Below are 20,879 nucleotides of genomic sequence, written 5' to 3' on the forward strand. Positions count from 1 at the left end.
CAATTTATTAGGCAGTCCCCCTCCCCAGCTTCCTAGAAGCTTCCCAATTCTGTTACTCATAGATTCCCTTCCCCAATTTCCTAAACTACCCCTCGAGCTATGGTTATTTACCCTAGCAAAATTCCAATGAATCATGGGTCAACTTGACCCAGTATCAAACCAGTCCAGCATGGGTCATTGGGCCAACTCCACTTCCGGCTTTGTAGACTTCAGGCTCAGATTGAACCCTAATTCAACATCCCAATTTAATGAGCCAAAGGCAAAATCTGGAACCATAAGACAAAACCCAAAACCCAAAAGAAAAGTAGTGACTTAACTAATTTCAAACAATAGCCAAATGAAACTGGCGGATGGACAAAAGGACGACTTTAAAACACTAAGAAGTCCAGAAGAAGCAGATGACAATGAAAGAAGAAAAGAAGCAATAGAAACGTAATGAAAACCAAGGAAATACCTAAAAGCACGGACATATTTGGAACAATTTGAAGCCTCCGTCAACCTTCTCGACAAGAACTGTCTTTAATCGGGTGTTTTCGTGTGAAAACACACGATTAAAGGCCATTATAGCCTAGAACCGTCAGAAACCCTGTTGGATTTGGATTTGTGGAACTAGGGTTTTTTTTTTTGATTTGAGATTCGAACAGCTCCGGGGAGATTCGAGGTTAGTGGGTTGGGTATCTGGGATGAGGAGGTTATGGTGATTATTTAGGGTTGATTTGGTGGGAAAAGGAGTCGGCGCCGCCGGGCAGGGGGTTGGGAATTCCAGGACGACGGTTAGGGTTTGAGGTTTCGAATTGAAATTCGAACAGTTGGGGTTCGATTTGAGGGAAAAGGGGTGCGGATCTGGGATGTGGAGATGGAGGAGGGTATTTGGTGTAAGTTTGGGGTCGATCGGTGCACCGCCGCCTGCGGAGACGATTTCCGGCCGGCGGTTCCGACGTGGATGATGAGAGCCAGATGAAATAGATGAGAGGGGGGGTAGGGGCACGTTTGGACACTTAAATATTGAACGACCCGAGCTTCATGACCGTCTGATCAAGAAACCTCGGCGGTCCTGATCTGTTGCCTATGATACGGCGTCGTTTGGTTTATTGTGGGGGAAACAAACCGGGTCAAGGCGTGGGTTTGGGCCAGATTTCGGGTAATTTTCGTTTGGGCTGGGGAAATTTGGATTGGTTTTAGCCCAAATTTAGATTTCCTTTCATTTCTTTCTTTTCCTTTTTCAATTTCAAAATTCTTTCCTTTTCAAAATTAAAATAAAACCTAAATTAACTAATAATTTTTAAGCTAAATTAACCTACCCAATTAGATTAATCACTCATCATGGTATCTAAAATAATTAATTAAATCCTAAATTTAAAGAAAAATTATACAATTCAAAATTAAAAAGTAAAAAATGCAAAATGAATTATTTTTGTGATTTTCATTTTTTATAAAACAAACTAATTTACTAATTAATCTGAAAATATAAAATTAAATCCTAAATGCAGTGCGCGATATTTTTGTATTTTCATGAATTAAATAAAATAAACGTACACAGACAAATGCAAATACTTAACAGAAAATGCCACAAAATTCAACAAAATTGCAAACACTGAAAAAAATTATTTTGTTTTGAATTTGTTGGAATAATTCATATAGGGCAAAAATCAAGTTCTCACAGCTGTCCCTCTTTGCCCGGAAATACGAAGAGTTTTCGTGCAAAGATAAGTGAGCGGATACGAACGATTTTTGCCCGTTTGAATACTCCGTAGGAAGCATTTTTGAAAGATTTGACCGCACCCTGCTTCCGTGGTTGCCTACATATCCTTGGCTATAAAGGAATCAGGTCAGGGTAGTTCGGGAATGTCTGGTAGCTGGGACTACCATGGAGCTGTGATTTCACTGTTGTTGTTGCTGCTGCTGCTCACTGAACCCCTTATTACACCATGTCAAAAATAAAAGAAGCTAGACTAGACTATGATCGATGCTTTACAAAATCCTATCTAGATCTTCAAACTTGATCTTGTGTTTCTTGTTGCCTTGTTGCCTTGTATTCTCTCGGTAAAATTCCTTCGTTGCCGCCTTGAATTGTAGTATGAGATGTTTTCCCCTTCTTCAGGTAGGTGGCTGACTGCTGAACTTGATATGCATTCCCGTGCTCTTCAGGCGGGCTCCTGATTGCTAAACTTGAATGTATTCCCATGCTATCCAGGCGGGCCCCTGACTTCAACTTGAGATATATTCCCTGCTCTCCAGGCGGGCTCCTGACTTCAACATAAACAAACCAAAGGAAATTTTTCTGCCCCAGTTTGGTGGTCGGGCCCATGTGTAAGTGTAAAACGAATCACATTACTGAGTATCAATAAAGATTTTGAGAACCAAAACTTGAATTGTACTCCCTTGTTCTCCAGGCGGGCTCCTGACTGCTGACTTGAAAGTATTCCCTGCTTTCCAGGCGGGCTCCTGATTTTAACTTGAAAGTGCTTCCTGCTCTCCAGGCGGGCTCCTGACTTCAAGATAGACAAAACAAAGAATTTGAAAGCTAAAATCTAAATTGTACTCCCTTGTTCTCCAGGCGGGCTCCTGACTGCTGACTTGAAAGTATTCCCTGCTTTCCAGGCCGGCTCCTGATTTTAACTTGAAAGTGCTTCCTACTCTCCAGGCGGGCTCCTGACTTCAAGATAGACAAAACAAAGAATTTGAAAGCTAAAATCTAAATTGTACTCCCTTGTTCTCCATAGGGGCTCCTGACTGCTAACTTGAAAGTATTCCTTGCTCTCCATGTGGGCTCCTGACTTCAACTTGAAATGTATTCCCTGCTCTCCAGGCGGGCTCCTGACTTCAACATAGACAAAACAAAGAATTTGAAAGCTAAAACTTAAATTGTACTCCCTTGTTCTCCAGGCGGGCTCCTGACTGCTAACTTGAAAGTATTCCCTACTCTCCAGGCGGGCTCCTGACTTCAACATAGACAAAACAAAGAATTTGAAAGCTAAAACTTAAATTGTACTCCCTTGTTCTCCAGGCGGGCTCCTGATTTCAATAAAATAGACAAAAACAAAGAAAAATTTTCTGCCCCAGTTTGGTAACTGGGCACATATGTGAGTATTAAACTGAATCATATTACCAAATATTACTAAGAATTTGAAAGCTAGGTCCCATTATGCAGCGGGGTCCTGACAACTCTTAACTAAACGATAATTTTAAATCTAAGTTATATCTTTTACAGGTGTGACTTCTGCTAAATCTTTCTATCTAAGAGAATCTTTAAACTACTCCCCATTATCCATGAGGGTCCTGAAAATCAAAAGTCGAGTTTTATCTTAAGAGTGACAACTTTCATGGCTGAATTATACTACCTTACGGCAGAACTTACGCTAAATATTATTATCTAATCGAAATCTTAAAGCTAAGTCCCATTATTCAGGAGGGTCCTGGAAACTTCTAATTGAATCCTATCTCGGACATGTAAACTTCTAAGCTAACTTATATTCTTTTGGGATACACTTATGCTAGATTATGCTATTTCTGAACTTTAAACTAGGTCCCATTTTCCAGGAGTGTCCTGGAAGCTTACGGACAAATCTGTTTTGATGCTTGCTCTTTCCCCTGCGGAGAGTTTCTCTGAAACAAATGAATTTTCTGCCCCTGTTTCAATCAAAGAAAATTTTGTCAGTTTAAAGTGGTGGTTAGCTGATGGCATTCTTGATGGAGATCTTTCCACTGCATTGTTTTGTTCTGAATGGCTTTCCCGAACTGTCCCTGAACCGCTTTGACTTTCTGACTGACTTTCCAATCCCATGGCCTTTGACGAACCGAGTGTTCTATACCCATGTTGTTGTTTCACATCTCTGACCCCTTTATCTAAACCTTTGCATCTCCCATGACATACCAAATCATTACACCAGTGAAACTTCTGGTGATTCCCCGTATCCCACCTTACATCATGCTGTCTTTAGTATGCTCTCACCACGTTGTGATTTGCAATTTTGGAAGTTGGTAGTGAACTTTGAAATTCTTTTCCACTTATTTGGGACAAGACTGACATTAAAACATCTTAGACAAATAAACCCAAAAGAAAATGAAATGCAATGACTTTGCGGGTTAAGGATAAGAAGAATCCAAAACCGGATGACTGCTATAAAGGGAAAAAGAAAAAGAAACTTATCTGAGTGGAACAGCTGGTACCAATGAACATGACATGAATTTCGGATTAATCGGCCCAATCTGTCCAACCGATCCACTTTCAGTTGCCATACTTTGTCGCCTCAGCATTTCCATGACCTGATTACTTTACCCAAACCTTGACCTTGTTCATCCTGCGGTGCCTTAAAACAGTTTTCCACCAACAGACCTTTCTCACTTGTTGACTTTTCAACTCACTTTCGCCTCAAGGTGCCCGTGAGGGTTTTCACCAATAAGACTCTCTCATTTTAATTTCTCTCAACTCCCGTCGTCTTAAGGTGTGCCTGTGAAGGTTTTCACCAATAAGACTCTCTCATTTTTATTTTTCCTGCTTGAACCAGAGTGTTGCCCCTGACATGAATTACCTTTACCTGCTCGACTTGGCATTTCTCAAAGACTGATCAGAAGGTCTTTCTTTGGGCCGTAATATGATATTTTGGGTAGGGTTAGAAAGAAAGGGTATAAAAGGTTCAAAACAATTCAAATGGGTTAAAGTTACAACTTTCAGAATCAGGTTTCTCACAACAACCACAATTTCTGCCCCAGTTTCTTGCTTGGGGCTTTTGGATTTTTGTTTTGATGAGATCGAACCATGAGGCTGCCTATGTATCCTTAAAAGGAATCAGGTCGAACGTAGTTCATGACATAAGAATTACTTTGTTGTTGTGATTTTCTATTTTCTCCTTATTTTCTTTCTCTTTTGCTTTTCTTTTTTCCTTTTTATTATTTTCTTCTTCTTTTCCTCTTTCTGCTCTTCTTTTTTCTTCTTTTTTCTTCTTCTTTTTTTTCATTCTTTTCTTTCTCTTTCCTTTCTTTCTCTTTTTTCTTTTCTTCCTTTTCTTATCTTTTACGCTTGTGTTTCTGATATCCACTACTGATTCTGAAGGAGGGATAAGAAAGATAATAAATAAGGCTCAAAAGGGTTGACGAGGGATAAGGTGTTTAGATAGCAGAACAAAATGCCTTTGTCATTTCAATCTTCAAAATATGCCAAATACAAACAAATACAAAGACAATCAAACGAGGAAATCATACATAGTATCTCTTGACTGCATCGGAATTGATAGCCATTTCTGTACATTTCCCTTCTACATCTATCAAATATAATGCGCCATTGGACAACACTCTAGTTACGACAAATGGCCCTTGCCAGTTTGGGGCGAACTTTCCTTTTGCTTCAGCCTGATGAGGCAAGATACGTCTCAACACTAACTGACCTACTTCGAACTTCCGTGGACGTATCTTTTTGTTATATGCTCTCGCCATTCTCTGTTGGTACAATTGGCCGTGACATACTGCTGTCAATCTCTTTTCATCAATCAGACTTAATTGCTCCAAGCGGGTTTTGACCCATTCCACGTCATCAATTTCTGCCTCAGCGACAATCCGAAGGGATGGGATTTCGATTTCTGTGGGTATTAATGTCTCCGTGCCATACACTAAAAAATAAGGAGTGGCCCCTACTGAAGTGCGAACAGTAGTGCGATAACCTAACAATGCGAAAGGTAACTTCTCATGCCATTGTCTGGACCCTTCCACCATTTTCCGCAGTATCTTCTTTATGTTCTTATTGGCTGCCTCGACTACTCCATTCGCTTTAGGGCGATATGGGGTGGAATTGCGATGTATAATCTTAAACTGCTGATAGGTCTCTGTCATCAGATGACTGTTGAGATTAGCACCATTGTCCGTGATGATTACCTTCGGAATCCCAAACCGACATATGATATTTGAATGCATAAAATCGACCACTGCTTTCTTGGTCACAGATTTAAAGTTCTTGCTTCAACTCACTTGGTGAAATAATCAATGGCTACCAGAATAAACCTGTATTCGTTTGATGCTGCTGGCTCGATTGGCCCAATGACATCATGCCCCAAGCAACAAAGGGTCATGGTGCCGACATTGTACGCAATTCAGATGGTGGGGAATGAATCAAATCTCCATGCACCTGGCACTGATGACATTTGCGCACAAAACTAATGCAATCTCGCTCCATAGTGAGCCAGTAATAACCTGCTCGGAGAATCTTCTTTGCCAGAACGTACCCACTCATATGCGGTCCACAAACTCCGGAGTGTACCTCAGTCATAATAACTGTGGCCTGTCTGGCATCTATGCATCTTAGCAATCCAAGATCTAGAGTTCTTTTGTATAACACCCCTCCACTGAAGAAAAATTCGCTTGCCAATCATCGAATTGTTCTTTTCTGATCACCTGTGGCCTGTACCGGATATACCCCCATATGGAGGTATTCTTTGATATCATGGAACCATGGCTCCTCATCAAGTTCTTCTTCTACCATATTACAGTAAGCATGTTGATCACGGACCTGAATCTGCAAAGGGTCCACATAAGCCTTATCTGGATGATGTGACATTGACGCCAGAGTAGCCAAAGCATCAGCGACTTCATTATGAATCCTTGGGATATGCCTGAATTCTATTGACTGAAACCGTTGACAAAGATCATGCAAACATTGTCTGTACGGTATGAGTTTCAAATCCTGTGTTTCCCATTCTCCCTGAATCTGGTGCACCAGGAGGTCCGAGTCACCCAAGACCAAGATTTCCTATACACCCATATCCACAGCTAACCTCAAACCCAGAATGCATGCCTCGTACTCAGCCATGTTGTTAGTACAGTAAAAACGAAGTTGAGCCGTAACAGGGTAGTGCTACCCTATTTCAGAAATAAGCACTGCTCCTATCCCCACGCCCTTCATGTTTGCAGCCCCATCAAAGAAAAGTTTCCATCCCGGCTTCTCAACTTGCTCCAAATCATCAATGTACATCACCTCCTCATCGGGGAAATAAGTTTTCAAAGGTTCATAATCTTCGTCAACCGGGTTCTCGGCCAAATGGTCCGCCAATGCCTATGCTTTCATTGCGGTTAGAGTCACGTAGACAATGTCAAACTCTGTGAGCAGGATCTGCCACTTTGCAAGCCTCCCTGTGGGCATAGTCTTCTGAAAGAAATACTTCAATGGATCCAAGCGGGATATGAGGTAGGTTGTATAAGACGACAAATAATGTTTCAGCTTCTATGCCACCCAAGTTAGGGCGCAATATGTCCTCTCAAGCTGAGTGTACTTAACCTCGTATGACGTGAATTTCTTGCTGAGGTAATATATGGCCTACTCCTTCCTGCTTGTGATATCATGTTGACCCAATACACAGCCGAATGAATTGTCCAAAACTGTCAAATATAGGATCAAAGGTCGCCTTGGTTCTGGCGGGACCAACGCGGGTGGATTTGACAAATACTCCTTTATCTTATCAAATGCCTCCTGACATTCATCTGTCCATTTGATCGCAGCGTCTTTCTTTAACAGTTTGAAGATAGGCTCGCAAGGTGTCGTGAGCTGAGAGATGAACCTGCTGATATAATTTAATCTCCCCAACAAACTCATCACCTCGGTCTTGTTCCTTGGAGGTGGCAATTCCTGGATGGCCTTGACTTTCGATGGATCCAGTTCGATGCCCCAGCAGCTGATTATGAACCCCAACAACTTTCTAGACGGCACCCCAAAAGAACACTTTGAAGGATTAAGCTTGAGATTGTACCTGCGAAGCCTTCGGAAGAACTTCTTCAGATCCCTGACATGGTCAGACTACTTTTTAGACTTCACGATCACATCATCCACGTACACCTCGATTTCCTGGTGTATCATATCATGGAATATTGTTATCATTGCCCTCATGTAGGTTGCCCCAACATTCTTCAAGCAAAATGGCATGACCCTATAGCAGTACGTTCCCCACGGCGTAATGAATGCCGTCTTTTCTGCATCTTCCTCGTCCATTAAGATCTGATGATAACCCGCGTAACAATCCACAAAAGAACTAATATCATGTTTGGCACAATTATCGATCAAGATATGGTTGTTCGGCAATGGGAAATTATCTTTTGGACTCGCCTTGTTGAGATCCCGATAGTCAACACACACCCTGGTCTTGCCATCCTTCTTCGGTACAGTCACAACATTGGCTAACCAGGTGGGATACCGGGTGACCCAAATGACTTTGGCATCAAACTGCTTAGTGACCTTTTCCTTGATCTTCACACTCATATCCGTTTTGAACTTTCTCAACTTCTGTTTGATAGGAGGGAATGCCGGGTCAGTGGGCAACTTGTGAACCACTAAATCAGTGCTTAGACCTGGCATGTCGTCATAGGACCATGCAAAAATATCTTTGTATTCGAACAGTGCTTTAATTATCTCCTCCCTGAGTTGAGGTCCCAGATGTACACTTATTTTAGTTTCACGGACATTTTCTTGGTCCCCTAGATTAACTGCTTCTGTATCGTTCAAATTAGGTTTGGGCTTTTCCTCGAAATGGCTTAGTTCCTTACTAATTTCTTCATAGTCCTCATCATCGTCAAATTTCAACTCGTCATCACACTTAATTTCTTGTATTATTATTTTAGAGTTAGATTGGCTTTTAAAACTGGGCCGAAGATTCCTCATGCATGTCATGTCATTGATATCAGCATAAAAAGAACTGTACAAAAGAAGAAAATAAAATAAAATTAGAAGAAATGAAGGAAAAGGAACAATTGCATTTCATTAAATTTAAAGATAACAGGGTTTTAACACATCCAATTGGACGGAACATAATATCTGAATTACAGACCCTGGAATAATCCAGACAACAAAAAGAAAATCAAAACCCACTACCAAGACTCCCTCCGGGTAGGAAGAGGAGTAGCTTCGTAGTTGTTGACTTTTGCACGTGGTCCCACGAATTGCACATCTGCCCTGCTAGACCCTTCCCCAGCCTGAACCATGTTAACCTCGGCGAATAACCTTTCGAACCCCTTCTCCAAGTCTCCATCGGTACCAATCAGTGGTCCAGGAACCTTTGACAATAGTTGCTTTCTGATACCCGGCCTGACGAATGATCTGGACAGATGCGGGATTGGCTTTGGCAATGCCCATGCTTTCTGTTTCATTTTTCTAGCTCTTCTCACGTCTGCAACGGTAGGCTTGAACCCCAGACCAAAAGTATCCAGATTCTTTGGAAGAGAAACTGGCTGCACAATACCTTGCAGAGATGCACCCAAACCCTTGCCCGGTGCAAAACCATTTTTCAACATTTCAACAGCTACCATAACTGATGCCGCAACCATCTTTGGAGTTGGAACGCACTTTCCTTCCGGAATTTCTCTACCGATACTGTGTCGAAAACCTGATAAACCCATGGTCACTTGTCATCGTCAACCTCTATGAATGTAACAATGGCACCATTGGGCACACACAAATTATCTTCGCCGTGTATAGCAATTTCCTGTCGATCCCATTCAAACTTGACCATTTGATGCAGAGTAGATGGGACTGCTTTGGCAGCATGGATCCAGGGTCGTCCTAACAACAGATTGTACAAAACAGCCACATTGAGCACCTGAAATTCCATAGTAAATTCAACTAGCCCTATTGTGAGCTCAAGCACTATGTCCCCGACTGAATCTTTCCCTCCACCGTCGAATCCCCGAACGCAAATATTGTTCTTGTGAATTCTTTCATCTTCAACTTTCAGCTTGTTCAATGTGGAGAGAGGACAAATGTTCGCGTTAGACCCATTGTCAACCAGTACCCGAGTAACCACAGAATCTTTGCATTTCACAGTCAGATAGAGGGCTTTATTGTGCTCGGTACCCTCCACGGGCAACTCATCATCAGAAAAAGTGACTCTGTTTACCTCAAATATCTTGTTAGCTATCTTTTCCAAGTGGTTTACTGAGATTTTGTCAGGAACGTGGGCTTCATTCAAGATCTTCATCAAAGCACGATGGTGCTCGTCTGAATGGATCAATAATGACAAGAGTGAGATCTGAGCTGGTGTCTTCCTTAACTGTTCCACAATGGAATAGTCTTGCACTTTCATCTTTCTCAGAAATTCTTATGCTTCTTCCTCAGTCACCGCTTTCTTCACCAACACTCGATTATCTTTTGAGGTCTTAGTTTTTCTCAGCTCTTCGGGGGTAAAGCATCTCCCCGATCGAGTCAAACTATGAGTCTCACACACTTCTTCTTTAACCTCTTTTCCTTTGTAAATCATGGTCATTCGTTCATAATTCCATGGGACTGCCTTGCTGTTGACTATCGATAATTGAGTTACCGGTTTGATAATGACAGGATCTGTGGGGGCGGCCTTCACAATTACCACAGGCTTGTTCGTCACTCCTGGCACAACCACTTTTGCTCTTTCATATTTTCCTGTGACGTCACTAGAGGACCCCTTTTTGACCTCCACAGACGGTTCATTATTTGCCCTGTTCAACTTGATCACAGACTTCTCACTTGTTGACTTTTCAAATGGCTTGGCTTCAGTAGCCCGAATCATCATGATGGTTTGCGAAGGCTTCTTAGGCTCCCCTTACTTATGCACTATCTCAATCACATTTGTTTTGTGATGGGATGGCAAGGGATTCTGATTGATATTGGGCGCCTCTAGAGCTTGGACCTCAATCTGATTGGTGTCAATGAGTTCTTGAATGGCTGTTTTCAATTTCCAGCATTTCTTTGCGTCATGTCCCAGGGACCCTGAACAATACTCACAATTCACCGAGCGGTCAAGATTTCTGGGAGGGGGATTCGACAATTTAGCCTTGATCGGATTCAACATACCCAATTGTCTCAGTCTGTGGAATAGACTGGTATATAATTCTCTCAATGGAGTGAAAGTCTTTTTCTTCTGCAACCTCTCATTCTTAAAGGCTTGGTTGGGTCAAAAACCCGTTTCAGGAGGATTTTTATAGGCTTTTGGGGGTGGATAGTTATTTTATGGAGCTTGGTACGGATTTTGTGGAGCTGGCGCATGCCATTGTGAGTAAGCGGGAGGTTGGGTATAGGTTTGTGCGTGATGGACAGAAAAATAGGGATCTGGCGGTGGGTAATAGTGTTATGGTGGGTTATATGGAGTGTGGGGATAAGTTTGGGGATAGGGTCGCGGCTGGTTGTAGTAACAGGGAAGGTTCCTGGATCCAACCCAAGCTCCCGACTCAATTGTCGCAACATCCTCCTTCTTCTTCTTCCCGAGCACACCCCCAGTACCGTTTTGAATGGACTGAGTGGTCGCCTTGATTGCTGAATAACTCATGATCTTGTTGGACTTGAGTCCCTCTTCAACCATGCCTCCCATTTTCACGACTTCATTAAAGGACCTACCTACTGTTGACACCAAGTGACAGAAATAAGTGGGTTCCAAAGCCTGCAAGAAATAATCAACCATCTCGCTTTCTTTCATCGGAAGGTCAACCCTCGCTGCTTGCTCTCTCCAACGGAATCCATATTCCCTGAAGCTCTCACCGGGCTTCTTCTCAAACTTTGTCAACGACAGACGATCTGGGATAATTTCGAGGTTGTACTGAAAATGGCAGGCAAAAGCTTGGGCCAAATCGTCCCATGTGTACCACATGTTGTGATCTTGTCTGGTATACCATTCTAAAGCCGATCCACTTAAACTTTGGCTGAAATATGCCATCAGTAATTCATCTCTTCCACCTGCTCCTCTCACCTTGCTACAAAATCCTCTTAAGTGTGCTACCGGGTCACCATGCCCATCTGTCACGACCCAAAATCCCAACCCGGTCGTGATGGCGCCTCTCGTGAGGACAAGGCCAGCCAATCAACAAAAAAATACATCTCTTCATAATTACTTAGCAGGAATAAGTCTAAATCATGGGCAATATAATCTTAAATGTGAAATAAACGTGATAGAACAAGGAAAACCCTCCCGACTCAGCCCGAAATCGGGGTGTCACAAGTCATGAACTACTACAGAGTTTATTAATATTTTACAAAGTCTGGAATTATCATAAATAACAAAGATAAGGGAGAAAATGGGGCTGCGGACGTCAACAGCTACCTCGTTACTCCTGGTCACCGCCTGGTCTGGAAGGATTAGCACTCAGGAGCGAACTCAGCCCTGCCTGTATCTGCACACATGGTGCAGGGAGTAATGTGAGTACTCCGACCCAGTGAGTAATAAAAATAAATAACGACTGAAAACATGAAATCTCATAACGGCACAATATAGCGCTATCCCAAGCAGTAAAATCAGTTATACAGTAAAATAGTGAGTATCAGATAATTCTTCTTTTAAAACAGTAAAGACAAATAATTTCCACAGTAAGGATAAATCAAAAGCTTGCCCCTCGGGCTCAATATGTAAATCTCAGTATAGTATCAGCCCCTCGGGCTCACTCCCAACTCACCAGCACACAACATCAGCCCCTCGGGCTCACTCCCAACTCACCACACACAAGCAACGGCCTCTCGGGCCCACTCCCAACTCACCTGGGTACCCTGCGCTCACTGGGGGTGTGTACAGACTCCGGAGGGGCTCCTACAGCCCAAACGCCATATCAATAAGCCTGAAAGCCTTCACACATCACAGACGAGGCCTGAAAGCCTCCTCATATAACACTCGAGGCCTGAAAGCCTCCTCACATCACTCAACATATCCTCACGTATGGCCCTCGGCCTCAATCAGTCCAGAAAATAATCATAAGCCTCTTGGGCATCAGTAAAACAATAGTGCTCAGCTCAACAACATTATAAATATCATTAAATCTCGAGTTGAGTATAAATGTAGCTGAGTTCACAAAATAATATAATTCAATTGGACTGAGTTCAAATAATATTTCAATTCGTGAGGAAAATAGTGATGTAAATTCACAAAAGATTTCAGATAATTGGCACGAAGCCCAAATATGGCAATAAGCCCCAATCATAGTGAAAAACAATAAATCTTTATCAATTACGTGGTAAAAATATCAACTGGGATGGACCAAGTCACAATCCCCAATAGTAAATGACCCCGCGCTCGTCATACAACGCGTGCCTCATCTCAACATAGCAGTATGTTGTGCAATCCGGGGTTTCAAACCCTCAGTGCATCATTTAAAATCATTACTCACCTCTAGCTCGCTATGCCCTTGCCTCTCCGGTTGGCCTCCTCGTACGATGAATCTGCCAAAAAAATCACACAAACATAGATGAAGTTCGATTTCTAAAAGACGAGGTTGTAACCATATATATATGGGACTTGCCCCTTAATGGTACTACAATGATCCACTACTCTTAGGTAAACTTCAATCTACAATATGTCATTCAATAGGGCCAATATTAGTACTAAATTCCATAACTTATGCCATTTAGGCATATTATCAAACACCTTGTAGGCATAGATATTTACACCTCATAACTATAGTATTGGTTCTTCCAACTATTACCATTAACCAACAATTCATCTCACCATCATTCCTAACCAATTTATAACTTCCAACTACATATGTATGACCATCCATTCATACCCAACCAACAAAATTCTATCAATTAAACACCTTTAAATCCCTACCATGTTCATGTATTTAAATTAGGAATTTATGGCCTCCAATCAACATACCATAAGTTGTAATACATGATTCATACTCATAATTCCATATTAACCCCATATGTGTAAGTCTAAGGTATAGGATTACCTCTTGTAGACCAAATCTTGAAAGTCAACTTTGGGGTGTTCTTGAGATTTTGAAGAAATCCTATAAAATCCAATCAAAATCATATTGTAACTAGTGATTGTGAAGTGAAATCACCATGAAAACATACTTAAAAGCTTGACTTAGGAGTGCAATTGGTGCCTTGGTCGAGTTGGGATGTAGAGGAAGCCCTAAGCTTGAGAAATGACTCAATTCCTCTCATTTCCGGTCTTTAGAGTACTTAAAACCCCTCCAGTCGCGCGAGTTCACGCGCTGTTCGCGCGTTGTTCGCGCGTTTTTGCTGAGCATTCTGCCTCAGACGCGCGAAATGCGCGATTTCGCGCGATACTTCGCGCGCTCTGAACCCTGACCAGTGAAATGGTCATAACTTCCTGTATACACTTCCAAATGACGAACGGTTTATTGCGTTGGAAACTAGACTCAAAGGGCTTTAATTTGATAGGTTCTATCTCACACAACTCCTTATATAACGAGAGATATTATCGTTCAAAGTGAGGCCTTGTGCGCACTCATTTACAACTTTCGTCTATTATGAAATTTCCAACTTCAAAAGTTCCAGTTAGCCATCCGAAATCATCCCGAGGTCCCCGGGACCTCAACAAAAAGCACGAACATATCTTAAAACATTATTGAAACTTATTCCAATCATCAAAACACCTCAACAACATCAAAACCATCAAGTTACATCGAATTCACGCCTAAATTCTTCCAAAACTTCCAAAATACGCATTTGATCAAAAACCCGACCAAATCACCTCCGAATCAACTGAAATTTTGCGCACAAGTCCAAAATCACCTAACGAAGCTACAACAACTCTCGGAATCCCATTCCGACCACCGGATCAAAATCTCACCTACCAACCAGATTTCGCCAAAATCCTAACTTCGCCAAAATAGGCTAACTTCTACACCGAACCTCCAAAATTACTTCCGGTTGCTCTCCTAAGCCTTAAATCATCCCCCGAAACTAACCGAATCATCGAAATTCAATTCCGAGCCCTCTAACTCACAAGTCAACGTCCGGTTGACTTTTCCAAACTAATTCTTCCTTAAAGAGACTAATTGTCCCATTTCATACCAAACTCGATCCGAATTGACTCAAATTCACCAAGTACATATATTGGAACATGAATAAGCATTTAACGGGGAATACGAGACGAAAATACAGGAAACGGCGGTTCGGGTCGTTACACCATCGTACAGATCAAACTTGGGCATTTTGAACCCCGCTGGCAACTGAACATCTGGGAACAGACATAAATCCTTATAGGCCATACTTACTTGACCTCCCAACCCCCTCATATCTCGGAATGACTGTTCTAAGCTTTTGACCTTTCTTATCATCTTTTCATGCTCGGGATTTTTGGGCGGTTTCTCGATCTCTGTCGGGATATCAAGATGAGGGGTGTAAGGATATGGTTCTGGAACTTTGAAGGTGGGTTCAGAGGGATAGTACTGGTTGTCCTGAGTTTGGAACATGGGTTCACTGGAAGATCAGTGTAATGTAGCAGGTGGAGGTGCCACAAAAACATGTGTAATTGGTGGGGGAGGGTATGGGACTTGTTTGGGTGGTGGAGCTTGAGAAGTATGGGACGCCATGGCATTGTTGGTAGAGGGGAAAGGATGGAGATGAGTTCACAATGGGAGGCTCCGGAGGTTGGGCTGATGGTGGGATATAAGCAGGGTTGGCGGGATAAACTGGTGGTGGATGCCCCTTCGCCCAGACTTGGTACATTTCAGCCATCTGCTGCTTCAGCTTATACATTTCTTCCCTCATCGCATTAACGTCCATTTCTTCCCCCTCTTTCGATGGGTCGACAATACTTGTTTCCGGTTCTTAGTTGGCCATATTCAGCCTGTCTTTCAATCGGCTGTTGTATGAGTGAGTTTCCAGAATGTCAATCAACTAACCACCTGCCTGGACTCAATACATCAACAACAACCTTGTTAGCAATTAGGCTTTAACAGATTGGCAGCCGCATATTGAGCATGAATGCACCTAAACAATTAACCGACTCTATTATGTATTTGATCGGTTGCATGCGTCATCCCGACCTTTTCTTTCTTTCGATTGCAAACTTCCCCCTTTTTTTTCTTTTTCTTTTCCTTCCTTTCGTTCTCTCTTTGTTTTTATTCTCTCTTGATTTTTATTTTCTGTCTTTTCTTTCTTGTTTTTCAGCTCTTTCTTTCTCTCTTTTATTTGGTTACGGTCAAATCCTATGGAGATTGCCTACGTATCATGACCCCGCATGAATCAGACCAAGCGTAGTTCTTGGGGATAAGTGTGAAATAAAGTAAAAACATTTTGGGATTTTCAGTTTTCATATATATATAAAAAATGCTATTACAAAGACTGAAACTAACAGACTCGAAAGAAACTAACAGACTCTGATGAAAGAAAGAGATACAGACTCAAAAACAAACAACCCACATACTCTGATAACAGAAATACAGACTCCAAAACAACTAGCAGACTTTAACAGAAAGAAAATACAAACTCAAGAAATCACGAATACATCAATGCCTCAATTGTCCCCGGGACCCGCGGGGCATCATTCGGCCTTGCTGCGGGCCGACTTGCTAAATCCCCTGAAGGTGGTAGAGATCTTCCATTACCAGGCGAACAAAAATCATCACAGTAGCGAAGAACATAGATCTAGTCATATCCTCACAGCTACGGCACTTCATTGCGATATAGTTGGCGACCCTTTTGACTCGCTCTCTTATGACGCCCTTGTCTTGCAACAAACGCCCAATTTGTTCGATTCTGGCTTCCAAAGTTTGTTCGGCTACCTGGTTCTGCTCTTGGAGTTGTTTCAAGTCCCTTTCTAGCCGAGCCATTAAGGCGTAACAATGTTCTCTTTCAGCCTTAAAATTTTTGTCTTGTTTAGCCATTTCACCCTCGAGGTTGCCAATTGCCTTTTCCCAACCTGTGACCCCTCTTTCATATCTTTCTTTCATATGTTGAACGAAAGCTGCACGCCCTTCGGCGCTTTTAGCCAACCTTGCCCGTGCTTTTGCTAGTTCAGACTCAGCTTTCTGCAGGTCATCTTCATAGTCACATACCTTTTGAGTGAGGTTGTAAATGAGCCTCTCATCTTTCCTACTTCGGCCTAGGTTCTCGGCTTCAATTTTCAACCGTCGAACCTGAGCTCTGAGGGCTTCATTTTCTCGCACCAATCTTCTCCTTTCACCTTCGGCCTCTTGTGCCTGCAAATCATTATTGAAGGTGACATTTCGCAATTCTTCTCGTAGACCATGGATGATGGCCTTATACTCCTTTTCCTTCTCCCCCCAAGCTAACCTCTCTTGAATTTTATCATCAAAGGCTTGAACAAGAGGCCTTTTGGCGGGCCTTTCGGGCTCTGGCTCGTCTTTTACATAAGACATTTTCTCAAACCAAGCAGCATAATTCGGATTTACTTCCCCCTTGGCAATGCTTGGTACCTGGGTGCCATTTTTTAGATACCGACAGCTATTCCAATCCTGCTGAACTACAGCCTCGGGCAATGTAACTTGTGTATGTAACTCTATGACCTGGGTGCTTAGATCTTCATCTTCAGGCACAATCTGATACCTTCCCAATTGCCTTAAGACCCTCTGCGATGCATATGGCTGAATATTTCTTACGCCCATTATCCTCAGGTATCCTTTGGTAGCAGTCATATAGATGGCCTCTGTCCTCGGAAGCCATCCTATAGTCTACTCGACCTGACCTGCGTTAAGAACTTTCAAATGAGAAACACATGCTTCAAATCCTTCTGGTGTGTTGTAATCTTTTATCCTCTTCTCATAACTAATGATGAAGTTATTTGGGCTCGAACCGTAACTCATGAATCTGGGATGATGGCGAAGATGCTCGATCAACCACATTTGCAGAATGATGTTTCAACCTTCAAAAAATTGAGCCCCTGCTTTGCATAAAGTCAATGCCCGATAGATATCTGCCAGCACCAACGGGGCAAGTGTATGATTTTCCTTGGCAGTAAGGATTTGTGCAATTCTAGCCATACAAATATCCACCGTCCCTTTCTCATTTGGAAAAACCATGATCCCCAAGAATGCCACAATAAATGCGAGCCGGCGATGAATTTGCCAAAGGCCCTTGTCTTGTTTGTTGCTCAGACCTTTTTCATGCGTTTCAAAACCAGTAGAGTGCCTGAACCTGAAGTATAAGAAATGGAAAGCACAATAACCGTTGCTCACACGTTCCTTATTCGTCTGTTTACTAATATTCAGGAGGTCAAAGAACTTGTGCACTGATGGAGCCCTTGGAAATATAAGTTGTTGCTTCCTCAAATCTCGTCCGAATTCAATGTACCCGGATATCTCCTCCAAAGTAGGGGTGATCTCAAAATCCGAGAAACGAATGACATTGTGGACAGGATCCCAGAAAGTTACCAAAGCTTTGATCAGATCTTTCCGTGGTTTGGTTTCAAAGATGTCTATAAGAGCACCCAAGTGCTTTTTCACCCATTTCTGACCATCTTCGTCTAGATCATTCCACCACATATGCAAGTGTAGTCGAGCCTATTTCCTGACCACTTCTGGCGGTTCCTGGATGGTATTCATTTGTTCCTGTGGAATATTAAGGTTAGGGTTGACTCGAGTTGATCCTTTTGTAAACAGATTTTTGAAGAAGAAAAGAAAAATGAAAGAGAAAATAAAAGAAGAAAAGAACCATAATTTTTTCCCATATATGCCAACTTTAGCCAAATGATTATTTTTGCAAATGCGTCCCCTTCCCAATTTCGCGCGAATTTTGAGGCCGGGGGGAATTATTTTATGGCCCCTCACAAACTTGTCCATTATTTTATGAAAATAGCCTTTCGACAACTGAAAAATATTCTGAGGCCATCTTGACAAGAACGATTTAAGACATTGCCGAAGCTGGATCGGCTTATTTTGACCAAAAATCAAGATTGCGCTCACTCGACCACCGACTCTCTTTTCTTGTTTTTCTTTTCTTTTTTTCAAAAATAAGGCCGAACCTTATGTAGGTTGCCTACGTATCCCACATCCGGTGAGAATCAGACCTGCGTAGTTCGGTCAGTTTTGACACATTTGAAAGAACACAGTGTTTGACTCTTTTGGAATAACTCTTTTTTTTTTTGAAAAATTTTGGCCAGAGTTTCAAGACGCTTTTCAAATACCGGGATGTTTAGAACCGGGTTTTATTTCCTTCCCTATATCACTCTTGGTTTTCCCTCTTTTTTCGCATTATTTTCCCTGGCCGGTCAGCATGCAAGCCAAAATAAATGTTCACATAGCACGTAGAATACATCAGGATGGTCTGTTATTTCGGGCATACCTGTCCCAGACGGACCCAACCCTTGTGTTGAGTCCCCTAAGTCAAATGCACAAGATGCAAACAAATGTTCCTACTAGGGATCCGGCATGAGGCTGTATTTTTCTAGGTTTAAATCCTGGGGTTTTGGTCTAAACTTGGGGTACCCGAGCGGACAACTGGGCCGAGGAGGGGGCGACGTACCGGGAGCACTGAAGTCTACCCGGCCTTGTCGCTTGCCCAACCTCGTTCTATTTGGTATAATTTCTACAGAAAAAGCGGGCTACGCGAATGTATGCACCATTTCCAGAAGACTCAGAGGGGTGGCGTAAGAAGACAGTTATATACAATTCAAATAATATTAAAGTGGTAAACAGATAGCATTTAGCACGAAAGATTCACAGACTACAGTAATATTAACAATAAATAAAGCCAAACAAAATCATATTAATAAGCTCGAATTCTGAACCCTGAACCAGAGATTCTAGGTTCGATCCCCAGCAGAGTCGCTAGAGCTGTCACATCTCCTTTTTACCTACACCCCGTAAAGGGTATAAATACAAGGGAGTTTTTCCAATTAAAGGACAATCGAAATGGGATTGTTTATTTATTAAAAATCAGAGTCGCCACTTGGGAGGTTTATGGTGTCCCAAGTCACCGGTTTAAAATCTCAAATCGAGGAAAGTTGACTCTATTCACGGTCTGCGAACACAGAAATCCGGGTAAAGAATTCTGTTAACCCGGGAGAAGGTGTTAGACACTCCCGAGTTCCGTGGTTTTAGCACGGTCGCTTTTGATTAGACTTGGCTTACTAAATTGTTTACCTACTCATTTTGAAACATATGTGCTTTCACCTCTTAATCGTTTTTAAATTAAAAATTATCTTGAAACGGGTCACGCGTACGTGTACCCATTTTTGGCGCGTAAAAATTATGTCACACGTACGTATCCACAATTAATAACGCTTGTTATTATTAAGAAAGTTTAGCCAAAGTTACGCGAACGTATACTCCGGTTTATTTTTTAGAAATCGTAACTGTGTCACGCGAACGTGTCCACAACCACGATAGTATTTTAAACGGCCCTAAAGGTTCATCTACGAATATTTATCTTATTGTCTAATTAAAACATGTGGGGCCATAAGCCATATTCTATTCTAACATGGGACGCATCGCATGCCTTAATCAGCGAAATCTGATTAACTAAGAAAAAATTATCACTACTTTTAGACTGAAAATTTGGACCAACTTTGTCTAACAGACCGAACGGATGGCATGATGATTAGAGGATAACGTGAAAGAGCCTTGGGCTCGAACGAACTGGCTCTATGTGTGAAGAAGGGTGGCTGATCTTCACTCCAGGCCCAACATGAGCCCAGACCCTTGGAGGACCGAGTGTTGAGGAGTGCTGGACTCGAGGTCGAGTCCCCGAGCACGCAAGATATCAGATTATGGCGGAACGGGCGTGAGCCCAATTTTATTAGTAAAAGGGGATGTCACGCAAGCAGACTTGGGCTGGCCTTAATTTCATCAATTGGGCCAATATTAGGCCCAAGTCTAAAACCCTCCTTTATGCACAATTAGCTACTTGTAATTCCATTAAAATACTTCATGAAACATGGAATGGAGTTAACCTTCTACTTCTGCATCTCAATTATTCAAGTACATGATGACTAACTAACCACTACGAAATTGCAATACCATTTCCAGCTAAAATTCCCAATGCACAATTAGTCACTTGCAATTTAATTAAGAAACGATATGTGAAATGAGATAAACATTCCGAGTTTGCAAACAACAAATCCTACTTAAACATACCCGCAATCAACACCAAAGTAAAGTAGTATTTGCCTCTATTCCCAAAGTATTCTGAACTATTCCCTTCCCTTCAAACATGACCTCAATACCCCATTTAACCA

This window comes from Nicotiana sylvestris, chromosome 7 (genome assembly GCF_000393655.2).
Source record: "Nicotiana sylvestris chromosome 7, ASM39365v2, whole genome shotgun sequence".
In the NCBI taxonomy this organism is placed as follows: Eukaryota; Viridiplantae; Streptophyta; class Magnoliopsida; order Solanales; family Solanaceae; genus Nicotiana; species Nicotiana sylvestris.